This window comes from Bos indicus, chromosome 15, assembly GCF_029378745.1.
Source record: "Bos indicus isolate NIAB-ARS_2022 breed Sahiwal x Tharparkar chromosome 15, NIAB-ARS_B.indTharparkar_mat_pri_1.0, whole genome shotgun sequence".
Lineage (NCBI taxonomy): Eukaryota > Metazoa > Chordata > Mammalia > Artiodactyla > Bovidae > Bos > Bos indicus.
Window position 1 is genome coordinate 62,964,642 of NC_091774.1, and position 27,884 is coordinate 62,992,525.

Below are 27,884 nucleotides of genomic sequence, written 5' to 3' on the forward strand. Positions count from 1 at the left end.
GGAAATTGTTATTGGCATTCCCAATTTTATTTGAAATTAAAATGTGATTTATTTCCCCATTTTCCTTTTGCATATGAAATTAAAATATAGACTTCTTTGGCAGCACATTCTTTTGGTCTTTAAAACATTGAAACCTAATTCCAACTCTTTGAAAGGGGTGCTTTAATTAATTGACTGTATTAGATTTCCTACTATTTAATACTTCTATGATCCATACGTCCTACCATTCAGTATTTTCAGTATTTGAGTCAAAATCATTTGATTGATAGAATATAAGTTCAAACTGGGCAGTTGCTAATATGGGGTTCACTAGAAACTGAACACATCATGATGTGTGACTATGAACACACGCATACAACAACTTGGTATCAGTTGGGAATAAAATTATGAGAGCCACATTAGAAACCAGATTAGAAATACCTTTGCCCAGGATTTTCAATCCAAGGGACTTTATCTCCAAGAAAAGTCTTTGGAGGCCTGTCTCCAGGGAGGTGTCATGCCTACTGAAAGAGCCAAGGAAGTGTTAAGTGCCTGATACTTGCACATGGCTGATACTAAAACCCTCCCTGTCTCCAAGAGGGAGTTTATCAAGGTAATTAATACACCACACTTTGGTGTTTGCAGACATGGATTTTAGTCCCAGCTCTGCCACTTACTAATTGTCTAGCTGTAAGCAAGTATCTTGGGCTTCCTGGTGGCTCAGACAGTAAAGAATCTGCCTGCAATGCAAGAGATCCAGGTTCGTTCTCTGGGTCAGGAAGATTCCCCTGGAGAAGGGAATGGCTACCAGTTCTTGCCTGGAGAATTTCATGGACAGAGGAGCCTGGTGGGCTACAGTCCATGGGGTCACAAAGAGTTAGACGTGACTGAGTGACTAACACTTTGACTTTCAAGAAAGTATCTTACTTAAATTCTGAGTCTCTTTTTCCTCATCTTGAGTAAAAAGGGTAATGGAAAAAAGAAAAAAACAAACTACCTTCTTCCAAGCATTAGATGATAAAAAGGTATGTGAATTGTCCACTACAATAACTGGCACATCTTATTCAATTTTTATTACCTACAATAATAAGAATCATTGCTACTACAAAGTACGTGTGCATGCTTAGTTGCTTAGTTGTATCCGACTCTGGGCAACACATGGAGTGTAGTCCACCAGGCTCCTCTGTCCCTGTGATTTCCCAGGCAAGAATAATGGAGTGGGTTGCCATTTCAGGGGATCCTCTCAACCCAGGAATAGAACCCACATCTCCTGCAACTCCTATATTACAAGTGGATTCTTCTACCACTGAGCCATCAGGGAAGCCCCCATACAAACTAGGTATTCAATAAATATTTGTTGAATACATGCATTAGAGAAAGGAGGTTATTGTTGATTGACCAGAACTAGCAGACCAGCGTTGTGGAGAAGAGATAATGTTTTGAAATGAATCTTGAAGATGAGCACAATGAGTAGACACAATAGTTAAGCATGGAGTCATTTAATTTTAAGAAAAAATAGGCCATTAAAATAAACTCACACCTCTTCATTTTACAGACATGAAAAGTGAGACCCAGATAGCAATAGAATCAGGGTTAGAATTCATGTCTCTTCTATACCATGTATCTAACAGAGCTAATCATCCCTTATAATAGGGATGATTAGAGGCCATGACTTTAGGCTGTCAGTTTCAGGAAGGAGGCATTAGATGAGGAGGTAACTACAAGCAAGAAGCTATTTAGGAAGCAACTGTGATAATCCAAGCCCAAAGTTATAGGGAAACAAGAGACGGACTAAAAGGAAACATATGTTTTATTATGCTCTTTTAGATTGGATATGAATATGTATGGTTACCATAACCATGGGCCAAGAAGAAAACTGGTTATGGTAGATATAACATTCTGATACTCTCTAACTCAAAGGACATGGTATTATTCAGAACCATATATAAATATCAAAAGCAAAATGTACTTATTTCTAGATACCCTTTTCAAAAAGGCAAACAGTTTTCATAAACCTCGGGATAATCAAAAACTTACCTGGGATACTTCTGAAAATGAAGACACCCTGTGAGCTTATGTGGTGTTAGGTGCCCTTATAACAAATCATACACAGAAGAGCCATAGACAAATAAACCTTTCAAAAGTAGGCTGACGGTTTCTGACAGCAATATAAAGCCATCTTTCAGAGCTGGTAATTCATTCAGGCCCATCTGAATCATCTCCTCCATAAATTGTCTTTAGTGGAAATGTAAGAAAAAGCACCAGTGAACTAATAATTATCTCCTCTTTGTCATCAGGGTGGCCCAGGTTAGGAAAATGCCACCTTAAAATTAATTCCATCTTTTTTTTTTTTTTCACATCTACCTGGATTTTTTCTGTTTTTCATTTCTTAAAGTATAGCACATTCATATGTGATGTTTTTCTTCTATACGTATAGGTCTAGAAAATAAGTATGATAATAAAGGTAAATTGGTACTTCAGAATTATTTTAGACTCTGTAATTTTTAAATCAAATATTTTGACCAAATTAACCACATTAGTCATTTATTTAATAGACTGGTAGATACAGCTCTTAGTCTTTTTTACTATTTTCCTCCATTTTAATAAAAAAAATACATATGATGAATTAAATCATAAAGCTGCAAATTAAAAACTGGCCCATATTACAACTTCATATTAATGATACAGCTGATGAGAATAAGTATCAATAACCTAAAGATGCCTAGTGCTAAGGACAAAGGTGGCATTTTACATTTTTATTAACACTTGTAATTTTCTCCTGCTTGATTTCTTTTAGGCCAGGCCCAATTTCTGCTAAACCATGGGTCAGTGAGCTCGTGCTGATTCTCATATGAATGATGGGCTTGATTTTGCAAAGATAACACCAACTATCAATACCTAGGTCTCGCTACCATTATGCACAGCCTAGACTAGGACAGTGTGCATTTGAACGCGTTATTTCCTTTACTAACTATGGCAATCCTGGACACCATCAGAAATGTGTTTGTTTCTGAAGCATTACATTTTTAAATGTTTTTCATGTTTAGTAACAAAGCAGTATAAAGCAAGCAACATATTGTCAAACGTATTTGTTATCTTTCCTTATTAAAAGTCATAGGCAGAAAAAAAGAATACACCTTAAATGGTTTTAATAAGGTAAAGTTTTACATTTAGTAAATGATCTCTTACAAACAAATCTAAGTGTAAGGACAGGGTTTCACCAGAATGTGATGCGTATCTGCTTTAGTAGCTTTTCTACATCCGCCCAAGCGAAAACAATATTATATTAATAAATCATAAGAGGCTTCTATTAGCTTGATAAATAAGCACATTTAAAATACAAGTTAGAAAAGGATTTGTTTAAATACTTTAAATAGTCTTTGTCATACCATTCTAGTGATGCCTAATACAATTTTCATTTTTCGAAGATTTTTGGTAGAAATTTAATCTTTGAAAATATTAATAACAGCTTACAGCAGGTAAGCTATAAAATAACACTGGATGCTGTCTATTTAGTTTCTGGTTGAAAAAGCACAGCAGTACTTTAGTTCATTACCTTTGAAAAAAACAGTAACAAGATAATACAGCTGCCTCTGATTAAGATGTAAATTCTTTCTAATTAGAATGTAAATTCTTACATTTAAATGAAGACATCAATTGTCAGGATGCCATATGATATCTTATTCCACCTTGCCTGAATGCAGCCCTCACTGCTCATCTATGGCACTAAAATAGTTTTGCAGTCCCTTTGTTCTCTGATTCTTGTAATATTCTCTCTTCATGTTCCCTTTTCACATTGCTTTTGTTTGTTTTCCCCCTTGCATCTGATATTGTTGTGCCTTGGGATTTTGCAGAAATTTGGAATGAAAATTGAGTTCACTCAGTGCCAGTATTTGCTTGTGCCTCAATTACTTCTGCTGAATTTTCCTCAATGCAAATCAGGCAGGTTGCATAAAGTGGTGCATGTATTTGAAATAATTAATTTTCCGTAAAATGATGGATCAAGTCCAATCAACCTTCATGAAATCTAAATAATAGAATAGAGAATTAGAAATTAATTAACATTTTGTGTTGTTAATACTTTGCAGTATAAACTACCGATAGTAAGTTTTACTATTATTCTAACTTTTTCTTTATTAAATGTTGATGAAAACCTTCTGCCTCAATCACTTCTTGCCAGAAATATGCTAACAAGGAATCCTGTATCAATAACATTAAGCAAAGGTTTCAAAGATTACAGCAACAATTAACTGGTGAATTGAATTAATCGTGCTTCTCTTTACTGAGCAGTAGTGAAAGTTTTGTCTTGAATAATGTACACTAATTCACTGTTATATTAGATGAGGCCATGAACCTTTGAGCACAGTATCATATCTTTTACATCATGTTTCTTAAACCAAAAGAGGTAGAACTTTAAAGGAAAAACCAATTCAACCAACTTTGCAGTGAAAGCTGGAAAGGAGAAACCTAGAAACTGAAAGCATGCTTTACAGATTAGAAAAGTGCCTCCCTTTCTTTTAACATTTCATTACAGAAAATTTCAAACAGAGAAAAGTAAAAGCTAATAAAATGAACCCCTATATGCCCATCAAGTATCATCAGTCATAAAGGAACTAAGAGGAAAACAAGACATACAACCTGAAATAATAATGAATAACATGCAAATAAGAGAATAATGTGCAATAGAAGCTAAAATGCAGGTGGAATATATAAGTGCTATGGATGCTTAGAGAAAGAGATTAGTTTGTGTTGAATGGGCGGAGAAGAAAAGACAGAACATTCCAAGCAGAGTGGAGATAGAATAAAATAGAAATGAGCAGAACCTGCAATGGTCTATTTAATATACAAGAAACTGGCATGCTTTGATCAGAAGTTTTGTATTTGTACATAAAAGTGGTTAAGTTTGGTAAGATGGAGGGATTTGAGAGCTAGACAATGAAGTTTACTACTAATTAGCTACAGAAATATTTTAGGCTTTGGAATGACAGTGTCCAAAATACCTTCTCCTTGTCCAAACAAAAATTTTTCCTATTATAATTAAAATTCTTTGCTGATCATGTTCACAAATAGGACATTTCTGATGACTAAAGAATAAACTGCAAAGAAAAAATTTTGTTTCCAGTGTAGTTAACTAAAAACATGTTAGAAATAAATCCATAATAATTTTACTATATTGCATTATACTTTACTTCGCCACCCGGTGTAATCAAGAGAGATATCACTGTTGGTATACATATGGTCACTTGAAAGTTGTTTAAAATCATCACTTAGCTGTTTTTGCACAGTCCAAATCTGTGACCTTATTTGCATGCATTCTTGCTGTTGTTTGTTGTTCAGTCGCTCAGTTGTGTCCTTCCTCTTTGTGACCCCATGAACAGCAGCACACCAGGCTTCCCCTTTCCTTCACCTTTCCCTGGAGTCTGTTGTCCCCTTCTCCTCCTGCCTTCAATCTTTCCCAACATCAGGGTCTTTTCCAGTGATTCGACTCCTTGCATCAGGTGGCCAAAGTATTGGAGCTTCAGCTTCAACATCAGTCCTTCCAATAAATATTCAGGACTGATTTCCTTTAGGATCGACTGGTTGGATTTCTTTGCTGTCCAAGGGACTCTCAAGAGTCTTCTCCAGCACCACAGTTCGAAGGCATCAATTCTTCAGTGCTCAGCTTTTTCTATTGTCCAGCTCTCATATCGTACATGACTACTGGAGAAACCATAGCTTTGACTATATGGAACTTTGTAGGCAAAGTAATGTCTCTGCTTTTTAATACTCTATGTGGGTTTGTCATAGCTTTTCTTCCACGGAGCAAGTGTCTTTTAATTTCATGGCTGCAGTCACCATCTGCAGCGATTTTGGAACCCAAGAAAATAAAGTTGGTCACTGTTTCTATTGTTTCTCCATCTATTTGCCATGAAGTGATGGGACCAGGTGCCATGGTCTTAGTTTTTTGAATGTTGAGTTGTAAGCCAACTTCTTCACTCTCCTCTTTCACCTTCATCAAGAGGCGCTTTAGTTCCTCTTCACTTTCTGCCATTAGGGTGGTGTCATCTGCACATCTGAGGTTATTGAGATTTCTCCTATACTGATACTGGTACACTCTTGGTATACCATTGTTGTTATAACAAAGTACTATACTCTTAATGGCTTAAACAATGCAAATTTATTTTCTTGCTATTCTGGAAGACAGAAATCCAAGATGCATCTTACAGGGCTAAAATCAAGGGATCAGAAGAGCTGAGTTCATTCCAGACGCCCTAGAAGAAAATCCATTTCCTTGCTTTTTCCAGCTTCTAGTGGCCCGGGGACGGGGGAGCCTGGTGGGCTGCCGTCTGTGGGGTCACACAGAGTCGGACACGACTGAAGTGACTTAGCAGTAGCAGTGGCTGTCTGCATTCCTGGTTCGTGACCCCATTCTCCACCTTCAAAGCCAGCTACGTTGGACCAGGTCCTTCTTATACTGTTGTCACTCTGGTTCTGTCTTCTGCCTCTCTCTCTCACTTTTGAGGGCGCTTGTGATTACTCCAGGCCCACTAGGAGAAACCTGAATAATCTCCCTGCTCTAAAGTCACCTGATTAGTAACCTTAATTCCAGCTGTAACCTTAATTCCCCTTTGCCACGTAAAGTTACATGTTATAGATTCTGAGAACTAGGGTGTAGACATCATCAAGGGACCATTATTCTGGCTACCATACATTAATTTCATATTTGCTCATCAGTAGGCTTCCCTGGTGGCTCAGATGGTACAGAATGTTCCTACAATGGCAGGAGACCTGGGTTCAATCCCTGGATTGGGAAGATCCCCTGAGGAGAGCATGGCAACCCACTCCAGTATTCTTGCCTGGAGAATCCCCATGGACAAAGGAGCCTGGTGGGCTACAGTTCATGAGGTTGCAAAGAGTCAGACACGACTGAGCAACTAAGCATAGCCATACATTTTGACAGACCATAGAGACAGAACTTTTTTTTTTTGCAACAGAACTATTTCATTGGCTCAGAAAGAAATTTTTGTTTCTCTCAGTTAAAATAAACTAACGGTTGTTTCAACTCATTTTGAGAAAAAGAAATATCTGAATAATTAGCACAACCACATGTAATCACTTTTACACAATTGTGTACTAACATCAGTCATTGAAGACTTGGCCCAAAAATTGTTTCAGAGAAATAAGAAGTTAGCATTTTTTGAGTATTTACTATGTGGTAGACATTATAATAAACATTTTAGAGATAATATTGCCTTTTAATTTTTGTGTGTATGTGTTTAGTTGCTCATTCATGTTTGACTCTTTGCAACTCCATGGACTGTAGCCCACCAAGCTCCTCTGTGCATGGAATTCTCCAGGCAAGAATACTGGAGTGGTTAGCCATTTCCTTCTCCAGAGGATCTTCCAGACCCAGGGATCAAACCCAGACCTCCTGCATTGCAGGCAGATTCTTCACCATCTGAGCCACCAAGGAAGCCCTTTAATCTTTAAACACCTCTATAATTAATTGTATGTCCCTCCTTTTAATGATAAGGAAGCTGAAGCTAGAAGACTAGGTAACTTCCCAGATGACATACAGAGACTCCAAAGTCTTTGTACTACACCATGCTGAATTCTGTAAAGTATCAGTTGTATCCATCAATCCAACATTTTTTCAGTATCAGTTGGGATCGAGGCATTCAAAGTATTATGGAATCAACAGCAAGTAGAAGATATAATCTCTGGCTTCAAAGAATTTGCAGTCTATTTGCAAAAATAAGGCAAAAATACATGGTTGTATAGCATCAGGTTTTAAGCATGGACTTGGGCAGCCTTGGTTTATCTTTTACTATATAGGAGATTGGTTTCCAATGTAGTTTCACACATTAACTGTATGTGCCAGCCCAGGATCTGACACATAGCAAGACTCAGTAAATGATAGCTGCTATTATTGTAATAAAATTCTAACAGTACAAGGGAAAATAGGAATTCAATACAAGAAAAGCTAATTGTCAAATGAGTGATTTCATGTTAAACTCACATGTGTATTTAAAAGGATTTCTTGTATTTAGAAATATCATGAGCAGCAGTATAGTGTAGTACACTAGCTCTGGAAAAGAATGCCTAGTTTCAAATTCCATCTATTTACTGATTTATCTATGCCTCAGTTTCCTCATTTTTGTAAAATGAAGATGAATATAGTACCTACATCACAGAACTGATGAGAGGATTAAATGAGTAAGCAAAATGCTTTGAAGAGTATCTGGCATATAATAAGTGACTGCTGCTGCTAAGCCACTTCAGTCGTGTCCAACTCTGTGTGACCCCATAGATGGCAGCCCACCAGGCTCCCCTGTCCCTGGGACTCTCCAGGCAAGAACACTGGAGTGGGTTGCCATTTCCTTCTCCAATGCATGAAAGTGAAAAGTGAAAGTGAAGTTGCTCAGTCGTGTCCAATCCTCAGTGACCCCATGGACTGCAGCCTTCCAGGCTCCTCCGTCCATGGGATTTTCCAGGCAAGAGTACTGGAGTGGGGTGCCATTGCCATCTCCGATAATAAGTGACACATAAGTGTTTTTATTAGTATAAGGATATACCTTGTATAGCCCATCCTCCATGGCACATTGTAGTTGACAGTGATGGTAAAGAATACACGTGGTCTCACTTTACCACAGCCATGCATGTGATTTACACAACTGGGCAGCGTCACTGATAGAATGGACATTGCACAAGGACAAATCATGGGCCTGCAAGTGTATCTAGCAGTATGTTTTGAGTAATACAAAATGCCTCTTGATGAACGTGAACAAGGAGAGTGAAAAAGTTGGCTTAAAGCTCAACATTCAGAAAATGAAGATCATGGCATCCGGTCCCATCACTTCATGGCAGATAGATGGGGAAACAGTGGCTGACTTTATTTTTCTGGGCTCCAAAATCACTGCAGATGATGATTGCAGCCATGAAATTAAAAGACACTTACTCCTTGGAAGGAAAGTTATGACCAACCTAGACAGCATATTCAAAAGCAGAGACATTACTTTGCCAACAAAGGTCCGTCTAGTCAAGGCTATGGTTTTTCCTGTGGTCATGTATGGATGTGAGAGTTGGACTGTGAAGAAAGCTGAGCACCGAAGAGTTGATGCTTTTCAACTGTGGTGTTGGAGAAGACTCTTGAGAGTCCCTTGGACTACAAGGAGATCCAACCAGTCCATCCTAAAGGGGACCAGTCCTGGGTGTTCATTGGAAGGACTGATGCTGAAGCTGAAACTCCAGTACTTTGGCCACCTGATGCGAAGAGCTGACTCATTTGAAAAGACCCTGATGCTGGGAAAGATTGAGGGCAGGAGGAGAAGGGGACAACAGAGGATGAGATGGCTGGATGGCATCACTGACTTGATGTACATGGGTTTGGGTGAACTCTGGGAGTTGGTGATGGACAGGGAGGCCTGGCGTGCTGCAGTTCATGGGGTTGCAGAGTCGGACACAACTGAGCAACTGAACTGAACTGAACTGAATACAAAATGACAAACTCTCTGAATTTCTATAAACTTCCTTGCCTAGATGAGGATTCAAAGTAATGGTAGATGAAATAGAATAAGTGCTAAAATGAGGGTAAACTGACTCCAACACAGTAGAAGTCAGAGAAAAGGGCAATCATTACAGATCTATCACCTTACTAGAGAAAGTAAGACTTGAACTAAACCTGGAATAATGGGTGGGATTTTATTGACTAGAGAGAAGATAATGGACAATTCTGAATATAAGAAACTGTCCCAAGACAGGAATCTCATGCATTTTTGTTCTAATCTTTCTCCAAAGCTTCTAATAAACAGCTACAAAGAAAGGAAAAAGTGAATGAGGAGGCCAGGAATATCATAAATCTATGAAATCATAAATGAGATTTAAGAATAAGGGATCTTATGGATAAAATTTAGTGGTTCCAGGAACTTGGGTAGAAGAGATTTACATCTTTATTTTCACTAACTTCCCACCAAAATTTAGTATTTTCTTAATTATGAATATAAGTAGGAAACCACAGTAGGATTGACAGTAACTCTGGCTTTGTCAATAAAAATCACAAATTTTTACATATGAGTTTACATATGTTTTAACTATGCTGCAGGTATCTCAAAATATCATTTATATTCCTCTCCTTTGGTAGACATTAGTCCCACTGCTATTCTTGTTATTTAAGAGTTAATTTTTAAAAAACACCGATATTGCTGAAGACATTTATTTTTTGATAACATTAAAGAGTTTGTTTCCTTTATTAATCTAATCTAAAAATCTGTATTTGATTTTATACATTTCAAGTCATTATTCTGAAAGAAGTTAATTGGCCTTACCACATTGCCAAAGGAATTCATGGCACATATATTGTGCTTCTGTTTATGGACCTGAAAATATATTGGTTTTTTAGTTGACTCTTTGAACTTACATTCAACCAAAATCCCTTATTTGCATTAGTTTAGGCTATCTATATTTATTCCCCAATATAGACAACTAGCATTACTACCCAGCCAATGACTGGAACTAGTTGAAAAATAGGAAATTCTTGTAGCAACATTTTATAAAAATTTCTAAATACTTAAATATAGAACTGAATATTAACGACCTGAGGTGATGTCTTATATTTTCCTTATGCAGATATATCTGCCAAACAAAATTTATATAATTTTCTGTTTCCCATTTTATTGAGATATAATTGATATATAACATTGTATTAGCTTAAAGTATACAATATAATGATTTGACCAATATATTTATTGTGAAATGATTACCACAATAATATCCTAGTAGTTAATATCCTTCACCTTACATACTTATATGTTTTTTTCCTTTATGTGAATTTTAAGATTTACTCTCTTAGCAACTTTCAAATATACGATACACAATTGTTAGCTCTAGTCACCATGGTGTACATTACATCCCAGAACATATATTTTATAACTGGAAGCTTACGCTGTTTGACCACATTCACCCATTTCCCCCTAACCCTTGCCTCTGACCAGTCTGATCTTTGTTTCTTTAAGTTCAGTTTTTATGGATTCTACCTATTTGTCTTTTCTCTATCTGATTCATTTCACTTAACATAAGGCCCTTAAGTTATATTCATATCACAAATGGCAAATTTTTTTTTCTTTTACAGCTGAGTAATATTCCTTTGTGTGTATGTGCTGCATGTTATTCCCCCATTCATCCATCAGTGGACATTTAAGTTGTTTCCATGTCTTGGTTATTGTAAAAAAAAAAAAAAATGCAGCTAACATGGGAGTAAAAATACCTTTTCAGGATAGTAGCTTCATTTCCTTCCAGTGAATATCCAGAAGTAGAATTTCTGGATCATGTGGTACTTCAACCAGTTTATATTGCCACCAACAGTGTACAAGAGTTGCCTTTTCCCCACATCCTTGACAATGTTATCTCTTATCTTTTTGATGACAGCCGTTCTAATAGTTGTGAGGTAGTATCTCATTGTGGTTTTGATTGCATTTCCCTAATGCTTAGTGATGTTGAGCACCTTTTCATGTACCGTTTGTATGTCTTGTTTTGGAAAATGTCTCTTCAGTTACCCTGCCCATTTTTTAACCAGAATATTTTGGTTTTTGTATATGAGTTGTATGAGTTCTTTATATTAACTCCTTGTCGCATTTATGATTTGCAAATATTTTCCTCCATTCTCTAGGCTGCCATTTCATTTTCTTGATGGTTTCATTTTCTGTGCAGAAGTTTTTGGTTTAATGTAGGCCCACTTGTTTATTTTTGCTTCAATTGTCTTTGCTTTTAATGTCTAAAACAAAAAATGATTGCCAAGACCAATGTCAGGGAGCTTAACCACTTTGTTTTCTTTCAGGAGTTTTATGGTTTCACATCTTAGAACAGCCAAGTCTTTAATCCATTTTTGTCGATTTTGTGTACGGCCAAAGATAGGGGGCCAGTTTCATTTTGTTGCACGTGACTCTCTGGTTTTCTCAGCACCTTTTATGAAGAGACTCTCCTTTCCCCCAGTACACGTTCTTGACTTCTTTATCAAAAACTAATTGACCATAAGTATGTGGGTTTATTTCTATTGCATTGATCTTTGTGTTTTTTATGCCGATACCACTTATTTGTATCTTCTTCAGTTTCTTTCTTCAATGTCTTATGGTCATCAGTGTGGAGATCTTTCACCTCCAGGGTTAAATTTATTCAATTGTAGCCTTCGTTTTGTTAGTGTGGTCTATCACATTGATTAATTTGTGGATGTTGAATCATCCTTGCGTCCTTGAAATAAATCCCACTTGACCATGGGATTGTATGATCCTTTTAATGTACTTAGTATGCACAGGTATCCTGCCAAACAAAAATTATCTATTCCTTTTAAAAACACTGGTGCTTTTTTATTTGTTTTGTAGGGTAGGAGATAGAGAAGGGTTGTTCTGGTTATCATTTCTGTATAACAAACCACCCCAAAACTTAGTGATGTAAAAAATTAATTGTATTACATCCAAGGTTTCTGTGTGTCAGGAATTTGAACAGGGGGCTGCAGTTACGTTCCACATATGTACTGTGCCATAATATCTGGGTTCCCAGTTGGAAAAATGTGAAGACTTAAGGTAGGAATCAACTGGGAGCATGTCTAGGGGTGCAGGTGCCATCCGTGTGAATTAAAAGTTGAGGCTGTCCTTTGGAGCACCTGTGTGTCCTCTTTCCATGTGACCTCGGCTTCCTCACAACATGATAGCCTGTTTTTATATGGTGGTTGAACTGATTAGATGGCAGTTCAGAAGTCCAAAAGCAAATGTCCTGGAAAACAAGGTAGATGCTGCCTGGCCTTTTAGAAGCGAACTATCACAAACAGCTTCCCTGGTGACTCAGCTGGTAAAGAATCCACCTGCAGTGCGGGAGACCTGGGTTCAATCCCTGGGTTGGGAAGATCCCCCGGAGAAGAGAACGGCTACCCACTCCAGGATTCTGGCCCGGAGAATTCCATGGACTGTATAGTCCACGGGGTTGCAAAGAGTCGAACATGACTGAGCAACTTTCACTTTCACCACAAAGGATCACATCTGTGATACTTGATTGATTGAAACAGTCACAAGGCCACTCAGATTCATAGGGAGAAAAATTAAACCTGCCCCTTCACAAGATCAGATTGTACAAGAGCATGTGGAATGGGTGATGCTGTGCAGTTATCTTTTGAAAATATAATCTGCTCCTATAAGTAGGTACAAAATTATGGTAGTTCTAAGTATTTGAATCCATTATCTGCAGTGACACAATTTTTGTGGGATGATTACAGATGCAACATCATTTGTCCAAGTAAGATTTGAAGTTGAGGTTTATAATTGCTATCTAACAAAATTTCTCAATTTATTAGGGTTGGAGGAAGTGTCTGTGTCTTTTCCAAATTGGAAATTTCTATTTTTCCAAAATGTGTAACTATCTTTGTTTGTCAGCAGAAGATCTGAAAGCCACAGTATTTTCTGACACATAAAAAGAGTGACAGGTTAAAAAAAAAGTTCCATTTTTCTCCACTAAAAGCTTTGATGTATTAAGAAACATTAAGACTGAATTGTATAGTATGTGAGTTATATCACAATAAATCTTTTTTTATAAGAAAAGAGCTCATATGTAAATATTGACCTCTAGCTAATGATATACATGCCAAAGTGGTTAAAGTGTGCTGATGTGTGCAATTTAAAATTCACCAAAAATAAGATGGATTGGTGAATGTATAGGTATTTGCTGCTGCTGCTGCTGCTGCTGCTAAGTCACTTCAGTCGTGTCCGACTCTGTGCGACCCCATAGACGGCAGCCCACCAGGCTCCCCCGTCCCTGGGATTCTCCAGGCAAGAACACTGGAGTGGGTTGCCATTTCCTTCTCCAGTGCATGAAAGTGAAAAGTGAAAGTGAAGTCGCTCAGTAGTGTCCGACTCCTAGTGACCCCATGGACTACAGCCTACCAGGCTCCTCCATCCATGGGATTTTCCAGGCAAGAGTACTGGAGTGGGGTGCCATCACCTTCTGCATAATCACTAGGATACTGTTAAAAAGTTTGATTTTTTTTTTCTTTTCGGGTATTCTCTTCCTTAAATGTTCTGACATGGTTTTGATGACATAGGTTATGTTATATTAACTATTCCATCACCATTTTTATTCAAGTAATTGTATAATTACTTGGTAATAGAGAAAACACAGAAGCAAAGAGTTAGACAGAAAACCTCAGCACAGTTCTGTGATTGCAAAGTCAGAAACCTTCAAGACAAATAATTATAATTAACATGATTTGCCACTGGAAAAACTGAAACTCTAAATTTAATGTGTAAACAGAATATGGTCTCTGTTCAAATGCTGTTTGCCCTGCTAAAATCCTACACCTCTTTTTTTCTCTCCAGGCAATTACTTTTCATTTTTTTCCTTCTCTTTGACCTCAGCAATATGTTCCCTGTTTACATTATTCATGGAATCATGAAGGGTCACTATTGTCTACCCAATCCCAAAATCGTTTGGCGCTTTTTCAAATTGTTTTGCTTGAGTTGTACTGAAGTGGTAACCCGCTGACGCAGGCACACAGTCCAGCTACTCTTGTGCTCTAGTCAGGCCAGAGAGAGATAAAAGGACGAAAGTGTCTTTCAGTTGCTAAGTGAATGAACAGTTGGTAAGGAACAATAAAACTTTAGAATTTTGTAAGTCCTTTGGTAAAATGTGGACTCACCGAGACATTTATACCTTAACTGATAATGGTGCCAGCTAATGAGTTGAGGTCATTGAGAACAACAGAACATTTAAAATGTCTTAAGTGTCCACTGGTGACTGGTACCAACTGTGACACACTATGCAAAAACCCTTGCACTTATAAAACGTAAGCAACTTAGCTAGGAAGAAAATTTGGAGAGGATACCAGGGCATGAGCAGATTTGCACTGCAAGATAAAGCGAAAGGAAGATAAGTGCCAAGGACCAGATGGAATGAAGTCATGTTCCCCTGGCTCTCTTGCCCAGCCTGAGAAGCCAGGCCAGGGGAGTTCGTGATCACGGTACAGGAATGGGGCTACTGCTCAGTGCTGAGCTACCCCATTCAGCAGAACTGCTATTCTATATGCGCCTTACTCCCGATTCTGTATTAGTCTTGGATTCTTACCTGAAACTTGGCAGCTTTGGAAGCTGATTCATATTTTGTTCTGCTTAAGACTTTCACTTCCAAGTACACATTTAGGCTTGGTTTGCCTAGTTTTGTGTTTACATGGTTGAGTGCTACCCTGGAAAGATGTACTCTGGAGCTAGTATGAAGTCAGCGACATGCCTTCAGCAATCATAAGGAAGTTCTGAAGTTTCTGTTTCAAGATTTTGACATGTCAGCATGTGCAAAATCTAGTCTGATGCCAAAATGCCTTATGCCAACAGGCTTCTTTTGATCTTGGTGTGTAAGAGTTTCCTTGCAGCTATTAACCTGTTGCCTTGAAAAGAAACAAAATTATAAGATTATTGCCTGTAACATAGGTTGTAGGCACAAGTATAATTAGTACTATAACCCAACATCACTTTGACATTACTTTGGGGTTGTTAGGATTTTTAATTAGGTTGGCTTTATTTTTTAAAATCTATTTTCTAAAACTGTGCCTTCATCTCCTGATTTTCCATTCAACCCAAGATGGTGCCTCCTGACTGCTCAGCTGGAATCTGGATTTGCCTTCTTTCATTCAGCATACTTTTGAACCAGTGGCAAGTCTTCTTGTGGGGAATATTTGGGGTAGCAAATTCTAATTTGGCAGCACCCTAGGGACATTAATCAATCAGAAAATATAAATGAGCAAATCATTTCTCTGATGAAATGGTTCGACTGAGACTAATATTGAAACGAAAAAATATCGAAATGTTGACCAAACTAAAACCACAGGTGCAATTCACAAGATCCAGGGTACTATTGATTTTGTTTTTAGATGCTGATTGCTTATAATCTAAGTAATTGGCAATAATTTATGTTCTGATGCTAATGAGTTCACTTTCACTACTTGCTCCCTGGCTGATGGCATAGTCCTCTCCACTGCCTTCCTCACTTGTATTATCTGCCCACCTCCTCCTGATACACAGCCCCATTGGGAGCACCTTCCATAACATAGCACTGTGGAAAATATTGATTAAAATTTGGGGTGAAAAATTACAATGTAACTGTAGTTTGTATCAGTGATATAAACACACCTTGTAATTCAAGTATATAAATAACTTAAATAGTCCTTAGATAAAAAGTACAGTTATCCCAGTTTGCTGCTGGAAATAAGAGAAGACTTCCCACAGGAAACTTTTTAAAATATTATTTTGTTGTTGTTTGTTTTCAGTTTTTATTCTTTTGTCCAAAATGCTAATAATTAAGGCTTGTGCTGTGCTTAGTCACTCAGTCGTATCCGACTCTTTGCAACCCCATGAACTATAGCCCTCCAGGCTCTGCTGTCCATGGGGATTCTCCAGGCAAGAATACTGGAGTGGGTTGCCATGCCCTCCTCTGGAGGATCTTTCCAACCCAGGGATCAAACCCAGGTCTCCTGCATTGCAGCCAGATTCTTTACCAGCTGAGCTACCAGGGAAACCCAGTGATTAAGCCCAATGAGGGATCAGTAAAGAGATAGTACTTGATTTCTACCAAATGGATTGAAGAGAATGGTACTCTTAAAAATATTGAGCTAGTAGGAGTTATTTTAAGGCATTCATTTTAAAACTCATTTATGATATTTACAGTTACCATTGTCTATATTCAGATAGTTTCATCACCTGCCATATGTGACTTCTAAGAAAAATGCCTATTTTAAAAGCCTTCTATGGAAGAAAATAAACTTTGCGGGCAGGACAGGCTACACAATTTGTGAGGCCCAAGGAAAATGGAAATGTGGAGCCCTGTTCAAAAAATTGGGAAAAAGTACCATTAAAGGTACTAAAATGTGAAACTTTGTTTCTTCCGTGGTTTCTCTCTCAACCTGTAATGGTGTCTGCATTTGCTAGTTTAGGGTGTGCTCCTTCAGGCACGGGGATAATCAGAGCACAGATTGTCATGGGCCGCTGGGGGTCTCACCCTATGGCTTAAGGCATAAGCCACCCATCAGACTTCAGGTTTCCCCTCCTCCAACCACTTGAGACTGTATCTTGATCAGAGGTCAGGAAGTGAGTCGGGCACCTTCCCTTCCTGTAGCCCCACAGCCCCAACCCACGCTGGATGGGAACTGCAGATTTTTACACTGGACCATGATAGCTACCTGGGTCAGAGGTGGGCAAGAAGCTTGCCCTTGCCTGGTGCTCACCAAATGCTCTGAAGCATAGCCAGCCCTGGACCGGACAACTGTGTCTATGTCCCCACTTCATAACCAGTGGTCACCTGGTCATGGACCTTCTTCCACTTCTTCTTATAAAGTAGTTTCCTTCATTAGATCCAACTTTGTGTAGAATTCCATTATTAATAATTAAGCATCTCATCTATCACTGAAGTGAAACCCAGCAGGCCAGACATGTAAACCCATGTTGAAACAGCTCTCTGATACTTTATTTAAAAAATGTTAAGTTGTTATTATAGGTTTTCTAGTTGATTTCAGTGAGACAGCTGATGCACTGTAAGATAATTTATCCGAATTATTTCTCTTTGGTTTCTGTGTGTCTAGCCCAGTGCCTGATATTGTTTCCCACCTCACAATGTCATGGGGTACACACCATCCTTGACCCTTTCCACATTCATATACTGGGGGAAACCTGCCTGAACAGGGACAGAAAGCAACAACATTCACTGCAGAGAAAGAGCAGAGAGTTAGAGGCTGGGAAGCCTCCCTCTGCACATTCTCCATTGTCCCACCAGACTTGTGCCTTACAGAATACAAATTCAAAGATAGAATTGTTAAAAATTTCAAGGTGGCAATCATAGAGCATTAAACCCCAAGCTCTGAGCCTTTCTTGGTGACATCTTGAAGTTGCCTGCAGGCTAAACCAAATCTCCCCATATAATAAGATAATGACTAACATCAATTATGCCAGGTGCTGTTCTAAGCACTTTACAGGTATTAATTCGTTAAACGTCAGAAAAATGTATGAAGTATGTGCCATCATTTATCCCCATTTTACAGATGAAGTAACTGATATCTAAGGTCTCTCTGTAATAAAGGGTACACTGAAAACTCAAACCCAGAAAGTCTGGCTCCCAGAGGTCTTTGTTGGACAGCGTAAATAACTGAGACATTAACTCAAAAAAGCAAATCATGCTTGTAAACACCAGGCTGTGTTGGTAGCTTTGTCTAAAAGCAAATTTCTAGAACATAAAATCCTGATTGATTGTAGGTTATTGTTCAGTTGCTCAGTCATGTCCAACTCTTTGCGACTCCATGGGCTGCAGCACGCCAGGCTTCCCTGTCCTACCCTATCTCCCAGAGGCTGCTCAAACTCATGTCCATTGCGTCGATGATGCCATCGAACCATCTCATTCTCTGTCACCTTCTTCTCTTGCCCTCAGTCTTCCCCAGCATCAGGGTCTTTTCCAGTAAGTCAACTCTTCACATCAGGTGGTCAAAGTATTGGAGCTTCAGCTTCAACATCAGTCCTTCCAATAAATATTCAGGACTGGTATCCTTTAGGATTGACTGGTTTGATCTTGCAGTCCAAGGGATTCTCAAGAGTCTTCTCCAGCACCTCAGTTCAAAAACATCAGTTCTTTGGCACTTAGCCTTCTTTATGGTCCAATTCTCACATCCATACATGACTACTGGAAAGACCATAGCTTTGACTATATGGACCTTTATTGGTAAAGTGTTCTCATTGCTTTTTAATACACTGTCTAGGTTTGACACAGCTATTCTTCCCAAGGAGCAAGCATCTTTTAATTTCATGGGTGCAGTCACCATCTATGGTGATTTTGGAGCCCAAGGAAAGAAAATCTGTCACTGTTTCCACTTTTCCCCGTTCTGTTTGCTATGAAGTGATGGGACCAGATGCCATGATCTTAGTTGATTGCAAGTACCTTGGGTTTTCTCTAACAGGCTGCTACCTTGGTCTAGGCAGAGCTTCAAAAGCAACTGTCAAATAAATAGGCTTCTCTAGAAAGCAGTGGGGATTGGTAGATAGTAGAACTGTGATGTTTCAGAATATTCTGTAGATGTCTACTCCAGTCTCCATTGCCCTGCCCAAGGTTGTACAGGTAATTAAGGACAGAATAGGGCCTCAAATCTCTCTGTCTTGGAGAAGGAAGTGAAAAAACAGTTGCCAGGCACCTTTATTCTATTCTTAATACATGCTTAGACCCCTCCTTGAGAAGCCTGACTTGGGAAGAATAGTGTAGGGGGCAGGGAGAAAGGGTATTGTCCACCAATATCTACTCTATTTCAGTTCAGTTCAGTCACTCACTAGTATCTGACTCTTTTGTCCATCACCAACTCTCGGAGCTTGCACATATTCATGTCCATCGAGTTGATGATGCCATCCAACCATCTCATCCTAGTCCCCTTCTCCTCCTGCCTTCAATCTTTACCAGCCTCAGGGGCTTTTCCAGTGAGTCAGTTCTTTGCATAAGATGGCCAAAGTATTGGAGTTTCAGCTTCAGCATCAGTCCTTCCAATGAATATTAAGGATTGATTTCCTGTAGGATTGACTGGTTTGATATCCTTGCAGTCCAAGGGACTCTCAAGAGTCTTCTCCAACACCACAGTTCAAAAGCATCAGTTCTTTGGCACTCAGCTTTCTTTATACTCCAACTTTCACATCCATACATGACTACTACTACTGGAAAAACCATAGCTTTGACTCAACGGACCTTTGTTGGCAAAGTAATGTCTCTGCTTTTTAATATGCTGTCTAGGTTGGTCATAGCTTTTCTTCCAAGGAGCAAGTGTCTTTTAATGTCATGGCTGCAGTCACCATCTGCAGTGATTTTGGAGACCAAGAAAATAAAGTCTGTCACTGTTTCCATTGTTTCCCCATCTATTCACCATGAAGTGACGGGACCAGATGCCACAATCTTAGTTTTTTGAATGTTGGGTTTCAAGCCAGCTTTTTCACTCTCTTCTAATATCTACCCTAATACTGACTGTTTTCTTTTTGTCTCCCTTGTTGAAGGTGATTTCATGTTCCTTTGTGTAAAAATACAAATTTTGACTGCAGCCATTTCATTTTAATCATAATTGCTATTATCAAGCCACTGTTTTGATGGAAATTGCTATTATAAAATCTTGACATTATAATGGAAAAATTGTTGGGTCACTTTGTCTAAGCCATCTCTCTAGAATAGGCGAATTCAAAGACAATATGCAGTATGATCCCTCGATGCCTGTGCCTTCAAGTCACCAATAAAATAGATGCTAATAACCCTCACTAACTTTATTTATGGGATTTACAAGTGGCCAGGTCAGAGGCCATGACCTTTGTTTCCTTTACTGACTTTCTTTTCCTCTGGAGAATAGTATTGCTGTTTAGTCGCTCAGTCATGTCCAACTCTTTGCAACCCTGTAGACAGCAGCACACCAGGCTTCTCTGTCCTTCAGTATCTCCTGGAGTTTGCTCAGACTCATGGCCATTGAGTCAGTGATGCCGTCCAACCATCTCATCCTCTGTCTTCAGCTTCAGAATCAGTCCTACCAATTAATATTCAGGAGAATAATATGTGACCATAGAAATTGGTGGGGAAAGAGCCAAGGCTGACCTGTTTATTTAACTAGTTTATTGAGGAATCTCAACTCAGGAGGTACACACACTAAACAGTTGCTTATGGCGCTTTCAGCTGGCTTTGTCAAATCTTTTTCTATCCACTAGGTATATCTTTGTCATATTCAGCAACTCTGGGGCCACTGGTTTATTGAAATTTAGCCTTGGGACTTCCCTGGTGGTCCAGTAGTTAAGACTTTACCTTCCAGTGCAAGGGGTGCAGTTGATCCTGATCAGGGAACTAAGATCCCACGTGCCATGGGGCAACTCACCCCATGTGCCATAATTACTGAGCCCCACACTCTAGAGCCTGTGCCCACATGCTGTAAGACCCAGCATAGCCAAAAAAAAATTTTAAAGAAAAAAATTAGTGTCAAATGCAGTTTAAATTTTCATCTGCCCTCTACCCAACACAGGCTTGAACTCGGAGTGGTAAAAGGGCACGTGTTTCTTTACAGCCGTCCACTCAGTTTTCTGTCCGTTATGACTTCTCTGACTGGCTCTGAGGCCAGCTTACAAATGCCAGCCCTCTCAGAGCCTGGAAGGATGAGAGTTCCGGTGTAGGGTGTCCACGCTGTGCTGTTTTCTGAGGTCGGCGCACACTCGTGCCGCCTCCTCCCCTGCCACGGGGCTGTGCCTCGCTGGCCCAGGCAGCATCGTCTCAGGTGGAACACCAGCGAGCTGATTCACGTGCAGCTCCTCCTTGTCCCGCAGGAGTTTCCTGCCAACGCAGGCTGCTCCGCCACTGCCCGTCTCTCTGCCCCTCCTTTCCTCTCTAGATCTGTCTGCTTTGCTTAGCTGGGCACAGGGGAAGCAAGCACATTCTCTGCTCACAGATCTCCAGTGGAGAATGAAACACCAATGGTTTCATCTCACAGGTACATCTAGTCTTTAAGATAGTCTCTTAGAAACCCCACCAGCCCCTTTGAAACATAGAATAGAATCTCCTTTCATCACAAGCACTGTAGTTCCCACAAAGACCAGTGGCCCATCCGTCTTGCCCACCTTTCCCCAAATATTTGTATGGAGGTTGAGGTGATGACTGTGATACATTCTGCCACCTCTTAGGTTTGAGAGATGTCTGGGCCCAATTGCTTAAGGCTGTCTTTAGGCCTCACTTAGTCCCTATCGCTGTCAAGCATGGGTCCATCTTGTTGAGCAACAATAAAAATACCACTCACTGTGCTGTTATATTTATATGCTGATAAAAGGAGTAATTTTTAATGGAGCACAAAGTCTTTGAGGCGTTCTTGGCACCCAGTAAAAATAAAAAAAATACATGTTCGTTCCCTAGTGCTTTCAAAAAGGCTTGAGAAGGCTTAACAAAGGGGGATGGGCATCGAATAGACTTTGACAGAGTGGATAGGATGGAAGAAAGATACGTCAGTTAGAAGGAGCACATGAACAAAGGTTGGAGTATGAAGAATGGAGAGCAGATTGAGGAAAGTGAGTAGCCTTTTTGTTAGCAGAAAAACAGAATGTAAGATCAGAAAAGCAGCCTGGGAACATCAGATCAGGATGTTAGTGAAGAAAGATTTAGAGAGTCTAAACTCAGGTACAGTGGGAAGATCTTTCAGCAAAGAGAAAGTGGCAAATTTGGGAAAGTTGACTGTCAGGCAGCATGCAGATTGGGGTAGAAGAAAGGAGACCAGGGAAGTAGTCTTGTTAACAGTTTAAAAAGAAAGAAATAAGGAGGTGGGGTGCAGCGGAGTACATGGAAAGGGAGAATGCAGGCCATCTTGGGATCATTTGTGATTTTTGAGGACTAGTCTTAGAGGATCGGATGTGCCAGCGTGCCCCCGTGCACGCTGCATAACACTGCTGCTGGCAGATGCACCAAGTCAGCAGAGGATTCTCTGGTCAGATGAGCTGAGGAAAGTCAGCTAAATACGGTCCCTACTCAGAAATTCCTCGTTAAAGTAGCAGCCATCCTAAAGAAACACACACAGACACAACATTGTTTAACCCAGTATTTCTGTATTTGATCATAAAACCCCCTATCATACAGAATCAGTGTTCCAAAAAACACACTTTGAGAACCACTTTACCATGTTATACTTGATGACTAGATTAACATATGGACTTGTACATTAATATTATAATGTTCTTTAGTAAACAATAAAAGACAAATGCATAATTTATGATAAATTCTGTTTCTGAGTTGAATAGTTCTGGGACTCTCTAAGCTTGAGCTATGTATCTTTTGAGACTTGACCTTATCTCATAGCAAAATAAGATAGCTTTTTGCAGTATAAGACCAAAAATGAGTAGCTCCAATTTTATAATAATTTCTGGGATTGACTTTTGTGGCCTTAAGATTTAAGTGCATTAGTGTCTGTGTCCTTAGCTTTGGGCTTAGAAGAAAGTGATCTTTATTTTTTAGAAGGCTTTTTTTTTTAATGAGCACATGTTAAGCAACGGTTTTGTTTGGAAGAATAGCAAGAGAAAAGCTGTCTCATTCGTTATGTTGTTACACATAATAACTGCTAACTGAAAGTATGTTGGATTATGAAAATTAGGCCGATATTAATTATACTTTATACACAAAGAAATGATTTATTGGCTCAAAGTAGCTAATTTATGATAGAACCAAGACTGGGGAGAATCAGAGCTCATGGTTTTTCTAATAAAACATACCTCCTTAAGAAATAAAAGATAAAATGACCTCTTTTGTTGCATGTCAAAGTGTCTTTTCTTTTGTTTGTAAATTATTCCAAGCTTCTAAGGGGGCCTAGCCACAAAAACTATGGTGTTCACATTTACTCTTGGGCAGAGGACCCTGTCTTCCACACAATTATTTACGTCATTGAAGGTGGTGAATGTGTCTTTCTTGTCTTTACGCTTTTCACTGTATCCACTAAACAATATCAAGTACTAATAAACCCTGACTCTCAGGGCAGAGATTATGCCCAGTCAAATAATAAAGAAACTGAAGTAATGAGCAGCATCTTATTCATTTACTTCCTGTATATTTTTTCACTTAAAGAGACTCATTTATCTCAAAAATAGTAGTGCCTATAACCTTAAATCAAGCTTGATCTATTGCTACATTAGTTTTATAAACTTATAAACAAAAGCTTATGAAGGAAATAAGATACACTTCCATCAACAGAAAATTGGCAAAATAGGTTTTAGAAGTCATCTAGAGCTTTTTATCTTAATAATACTCAAATATTAGGTTAATAAGAAGAAAGGTGTGGTTTTGTGTATCATTTTTTTCTCATATTACATATTTTTGAGGTGCCACTTATGAAATCTATTTCAAATCTGTTTTACCATGATCAGATTTATAGTTATGTTATGTATCTATTCATTCAGAAAAATATTTTTAATAGTAAAAAAGAATCTTTAATGTATTCAGAGAAAGGATGGTTACCTCAGAAATGGAACTGGGAAATTAGGGGTAGGGAAGGGCACTTGTAGTTTTTTTTAACTTTTTTTATATTTTATGGTATTTTAATATATCATAAAGTGGGGGAAATGACTAGACCATTCAGGTGTGACCTAAATCAAATCCCTTATGGTTATACAGTGGAAGTGACATATAGATTCAAGGGATTAGATCTGATAGACAGTCCCTGAAGAACTATGAACGGAGGTTCATGACATTGTACAGGAGGCAGTGATCAAAACCATCCCCAAGAAAAAGAAATGCAAAAAGGCACAATGGTTGTCTGAGGAGGCCTTAAAAATAGCTGAGAAAAGAAGAGAAGTTACAGGCAAACAAGAAAAGGAAAGATATACCCATTTGAATGCTGAGTTCCAAAGAATAGCAAGGACAGATAAGAAAGCCTTCCTCAGTGATCAATGCAAAGAAATAGAGCGAAACAATAGAATGGGAAAGACTAGAGATCTTTCAAGAAAGTTATAGATACCAAGGGAACATTTCAGCAAAGATGGGCACAGTAAAGGACAGAAATGGTATGGATCTAACAGAAGCAGAAGATAAGAAGAGGTGGCAAGAATACACAGAACTATACAAAAAAGATCTTCATGACCCAGATAACCATGATGGTGTGATCACTCACCTAGAGCCAGACATCCTGGAATACGAAGTCAAGTGGGCCTTAGGAAGCACCACTATAAACAAAGCTAGTAGAGCTGATGGAATTCCAGTTGAGCTATTTCAAATCCTAAAAGCTGATTCTGTGAAAGTGCTGCACTCAATATGCCAGCAAATTTGGAAAGTTCAGCAGTGGCCACAGGACTGGAAAAGGTCAGTTTTCATTTCAGTCCCAAAGAAAGGCAATGCCAAAGAATTCTCAAACTACCACACAATTGCACTCATCTCACACACTAGCAAAATAATGCTAAAAATTCTCCAAGCCAGGGTTCAGCAATACGTGACTGTGAACTTCCAGATGTTCAAGCTGGTTTTAGAAAACGCAGAGGAACCAGAGATCAAATTGCCAACATCTACTGGATCATCAAAAAGGCAACGAAGTTCCAGAAAAACATCTATTTCTGCTTTACTGACTATGCCAAAGCCTTTGTGTGGATCACAACAAACTGGAAAATTCTTTAAAAGATGGGAATACCAGACCTCCTGACCTGCCTCATGAGAAGTCTGTATGCAGATGAAGAAGCAACAGTTAGAATCGGACATGGAACAGACTGGTTCCAATAGGGAAAGGAGTACATCAAAGCTGTATATTGTTACCCTGCTTATTTAACTTATATGCAGAGTACATCATGCGAAATGCTGGGCTGGATGAAGCACAAGCTGGAATCAAGATTGCTGGGAGAAATATCAATAACCTCAGACATGCAGATGACACCACCCTTATGGCAGAAAGTGAAGAAAAACTAAAGATCCTCTTGATGAAAGTGAAAGAGGAGAATGAAAAAGTTGGATTAAAACTCAACATTCAGAAAACTAAGATCATAGCATCTGGTCCCATCATTTCATGGCAAATAGATGGGGAAACAATGGAAACAGTGACAGACTTTATTTTTTTGCTCTCCAAAATCACTGCAGATGGTGACTGCAGCCATGACATTAAAAGACACTTGCTCCTTGGAAGAAAAGCTATGACCAACCTAGATAGCATATTAAAAAGCAGAGACATTACTTTGCCAACAAAGGTCTGTCTAGTCAAAGGTATGGTTTTTCCAGTAGTCATGTATGGATGTGAGAGTTGGACTGTGAAGAAAGCTGAGCACCAAAGAATCGATACTTTTGAATTGTGGTGTTGGAGAAGATCTTGAGAGTCCCTTGGACTGCAAGGAGATCCAACCGGTCAATCCTAAAGGAAATCAGTCCTGAATATTCTTTGGAAGGACTGATGCTGAAGCTGAAACTCCAATACTTTGGCCACCTGATGTGAAGAAGTGACTCATTTGAAAAGACCCTGATGCTGGGAAAGATTGAAAGCAGGAGGAGAAGGGGACAACAGAGGATGAGATGGTTGGATGGCATCACTGACTCAATGGACATGAGTTTGAGCTGGCTTCTGGAGTTGGTGATGGACAGGGAAGCCTGGCCTGCTGCAGTCCATGGGGTGCAAAGAGTCGGACACAACCGAGCAACTGAACTGAACTGTTATGATTTTTTTTGAAGTTCGTAAAAATTAGTTTTAAAGGACAAAGGCATACAGTTAACTTTGTGAACATTTGCACTTTGTCAAAAAATTAAGTATTTAAAGCATACAAATGTACAAAAACGTCTGTGTACCTATCACCTGATTATGACAAACATTAACACTTTAGGGAAGTGAAATTTTTAACAAGTAAATACCACAAACTTGCACTGTTGACTCAGAATAAATGTGAGTTCTTAGGCCTGCCTTCCTGAATCAGCATTGTTGCAGAAATGGCATATGCTACATTGTGCTGTCTTCTGCCCTGTGCCTGCTACACAACAGTTGTAACCATCGGTTGCTGGGCAATGGACAAAACAGCAAACCCAGCTCCCTTCACTTCTACGTTTATTTATCTAGATTAATGATGTAGACCATCATAAACAAACAAGATACTTGTTATACAAACAGGATGGCTAATGCATTTCAGGAAATTTTAAGATTTTCCTTAGTGTTTAGTGTGTACTTTTGATGCTTTTAACCTTGAAAGAGATACAGATTGTTTGGAAACCAAAATTAAAGTTAGAATGAAAGAATATAATGTAATTTCCTTAGCCTCATGATAAATAGATTCACCATGAATGTTAGGAAGGTACGTTGAGTTTTCTATTTGAATTATTTCCTAACAGAATAGAAAAGTTCATTTATAGAATAATAAATATAATTCATTTCTACTAAATCACAGAATAATTTTATCAGTTAAAGGAGAAAATCTCAAATTATTCTTGGCTGTCATTCTCTACTAAAACTCAAGGATATTCAAATCCAAAGGAAATTTTTTTAACCCATAAAGCAGAGTGATATAATAAGTTATATTGTACCTATTCAGGTATAAGGGCTAAGAACATTATAAATGCAGTATTTCAAGTGTTTTGTCAGATATGATATCTACTGTTGTAGTAGTTGTATACCATATTAACAGTCAGTATAAAATCTCCACATGTCTACACAGATTGTTTCTACAATTAGTATCTATGTACTAAGTTAGCAATAAAAAAATATATGGACACATTTCCTCAGATTCTACCTCACAGAGGTGAGCAAAAATAAAATGAAATAATAGGGAATCAACTTAGGAGTGAGATATAAAATGCTACCTATGAAAAAATAATAATAATGGATGTAGATATTCAGGTATACTGGGAAATAGACTTCAGATCTCAAGGAAAACTATTTTTGTTTTACTCTCCTATCCCTTTTGTTGTCTTATCATGGTAATTTGTACAGTGGGAAAGTTTTGAAGCAGTTATGCATTACTGCTTCAGTTACATGATGAATTGACCCACTTATATAATTTAAAAGAGTAATATTTGCTAAATGCTTCCACATACCAGGCATTATGCTTATTTCTTTATGGGTTTAACCCATTTGATTTTCACAGAAACCTTACCAAGAAGGCATTAATGTTAACTTAGTTTATGGAAGGGAAGAGCCAAATTGTGTGCTCAAAAGCCACTCAGAGTAACATAGAAACATAGACTCCCATATATGAGATAGATAGCCAACGGGAATTTGCTGTGTGACTCAGGGAACTCAAACTGGAGCTCTATAACAACCTGGAGGGGTGGGATGGGGAGGGAGGTGAGAGGGAGGGTCCAGGCGGGGAGGACATATGTACACCTATGGCTGATTCATGTTGATGTTTGGCAGAGACCAACACAGTACTGTAAAGCAATTATCCTTATTAAAAAATAAATTAATTTTTAAAAACTACTCAGTGGAG

General features: G+C 38.7%; 1 protein-coding gene across 2 annotated transcripts in view; it reads left to right on the forward strand.

Annotated features, from left to right (window-relative positions):
* The window catches only part of ELP4 (elongator acetyltransferase complex subunit 4), a 257,422-nt gene that overhangs the window by 186,130 nt on the left and 43,408 nt on the right, over positions 1–27,884 (forward strand). The window contains exon 10 of one of the 2 annotated variants that reach the window (XM_070767620.1): positions 1–27,721. This exon is cut by the window's left edge and continues 16,070 nt beyond it. The exons of the other annotated variant lie outside the window; for it this stretch is intronic. The gene's annotated coding sequence lies outside the window, so the exon portion shown is untranslated. Of the gene's footprint in view, positions 27,722–27,884 lie in introns of those variants that run through there. 2 annotated transcript variants of the gene reach the window in all.